The sequence below is a fragment of the Penaeus chinensis genome, chromosome 32 (genome assembly GCF_019202785.1).
Source record: "Penaeus chinensis breed Huanghai No. 1 chromosome 32, ASM1920278v2, whole genome shotgun sequence".
Classification (NCBI taxonomy): domain Eukaryota; kingdom Metazoa; phylum Arthropoda; class Malacostraca; order Decapoda; family Penaeidae; genus Penaeus; species Penaeus chinensis.
Genome location: NC_061850.1, coordinates 28,601,238 through 28,603,737, shown reverse-complemented (window position 1 = coordinate 28,603,737; position 2,500 = coordinate 28,601,238). Strand labels below are relative to the sequence as shown.

General features: G+C 36.2%; 1 protein-coding gene across 5 annotated transcripts in view; it reads left to right on the top strand.

The window, feature by feature from the left end:
- The window catches only part of LOC125042794 (nuclear pore complex protein Nup58-like), a 33,430-nt gene that overhangs the window by 797 nt on the left and 30,133 nt on the right, over positions 1-2,500 (top strand). The window lies entirely within an intron of this gene.

Here is a 2,500-nt window from a genome sequence, read left to right as displayed (position 1 = left end):
TATTTTTCTCCTTTTTCGCAGGTTATTCGTCTACCTATTCGTTCTTTATTTGGAGAATTGACGAGGCGTGAGGTTAGAGGTGTAAAAGGGGTATTTTAAGGGAGAAATGCGGTGTTTTAATTGGTGTTGAGTGGGAGAGGGAATTCGAGGATTTGAATTTTTAGCGTGTGTTTCTTCCTCCTGTTTAATTAGTTTATGGGGTTTCTCTCGGTCTAAGGTGTTGGATGTGTGTCGAGGCTTTGTTGTTTTCGAGTTATGTTGCATGGCTTTGAGATGTGTGACGATTTCTTTGTTATTGTAGGGTATAATATAGTTATATTTTTTTCCTCTTTTGCGTCTTGGGAATAACATGGCGACATCATGACAAAAGTTTGGGTTGATATCAACTTAATTATAGGATGCACTACAACGCATTGTAATTAGCATTTTAAATATCTGTGAGTGTTGCATTGTCTAGGAAATGTTATGTTCATTAACCTGTTACTTCCGGGTCACATGTTTAGCCGTCGTGACAAATCACTTGATCTACCAGGTATAGCTATGTGCGCGGTGATGCGCTAGAGGACTTTGAGTCCCAGTGGCAAGATGGTTGCCAGAAATCGTTGGAGTCTATGACGCCGAGAGACTTCTAATATCATCACTGATGGATTTATAGGCTTAACCAATATATGGAAAATTTTCCGTCTATGACAATCAGGACTACAGTAAAAAAAAAAAAAAAGAAAAAAAAAAAAAAAAAAAAAAGAAATGCATGGAGTAGTTACCTTGACAAAAACGAGGACATTATTAATCTATGGCAAAAGTTGTGCAAATTGAAAATTAAGAAGATAAAGAACAGAAAAGAGAGAAGATTGACCAGTCTTTTTCTAAGTCCCCTCATGTTTACCTTTTAACCATAGTACTCATTACTGCAATCTGTTAAGTAGGTCATGTATTACTTCGTGCTTCAGAAAACCACTGTATTGTAATTATCAGCATCTTCTGTGGTGAGAAGTGTTTCGTTTAAGTTTTGTGTCAATTCCGGGTCACTTTTAAAGCCAAATAGCTGATATACAGAAAAAATGGACATTAGTATCTATCATAGCTTGATATTTGAGCTCATCAAGTGCCCCAAATGTTGAAAAAAGGTGATTAGAAACCTAGGATTTCAGACCAAAGACGGAAGCGAAGAAAAGTTTAGTGTTTTGCTCTTTAAGGTATGTGTTTTATCCTAAGGGTCCAGAAATATATAGATCATATATTATTAAAGTCACAGGAATATATTTACACAGGTCTAGGGGGCAGAGCCCCAGGGATAGGCATGTATATTACCATGGGGTCTAGGGGGCAGAGTTCCTTGTCTAGGCGCTTATATTACCACGGGAATCTAGGGGTTAGAGCCCCCTGTCAAGGCACTTATAATACCATTGGTGTCCAGGGGGCTGGCTAGAGAACATATAGATTGTATTGTTTAAATGGGTTAAGGTTTAGTTGGTTTATTGGTTAGGATGCATTGTATGATTACAACAGATCTGGATTATGTGAAATCCCGTAAATTTTTACCAAACATTGGGTTTGAATCCTGTAGAGTTTTTTGAACATTGGCATGTTGGTCCATAGGCTTTCAAAGACGGCTGGGATGTCTGTAGAATTTCATTAGCCAATTTCAAGTGTTTTTTTTATGCTGGTTACATGCATTTCTGTACTCTATTCTTCTTATTTCAGCCTGTTTTACCCCATAATTACACTGATTTACTTTATGCTCTCCCCAGCTGTCAGGACTTATCAAATCACATCAAGATTGTTGGCTGGTGAATGCGATGGAAATAATCATCTAATTTGTTCTCACCACAGGAACAAATCTGATGATATAGATATTGTCAGGGAAGACCCAATTGTCATAGTAAAAAAAATTAACCCAGTATTTATCTGGTTTTGCTGCTTTGGTCATTCGGGAATGAAATGTATCGGGAAAATTGCTGTTAGAGTAATATGAGATACCTTTATTTGTTAACCTAATATTTTACATGTTTTAATTAGATCTAGTGAATGAATTAGTATGATCATTCTCAAACTTAATACTGTAATTCCCTGATTGGTCTTACTGCAATTCCATGGCCACTACTCCATCAGAAACCGTGTGTGTGTGTGTGTGTGTGTGTGTGTGTGTGTGTGTGTGTGTGTGTGTGTGTGTGTGTGTGTGTGTGTGTGTGTGTGTGTGTGTGTGTGTTGTATATATGTGTGTGTGTGTGTGTGTGTGTGTGTGTGTGTGTGTGTGTGTGTGTGTGTGTGTGTGTGTATTATATATATATATATATATATATGTGTGTGTGTGTGTGTGTGTGTGTGTGTGTGTCTGTATTATATATATGTGTGTGTGTGTGTGTGTGTGTATGTATGTATGTATATATGTATGTATGTATATATGTATGTATGTATATATATATATGTATATATATATGTATATATACACATATATATACATATAATATATATACATATAATATATATACATATAACA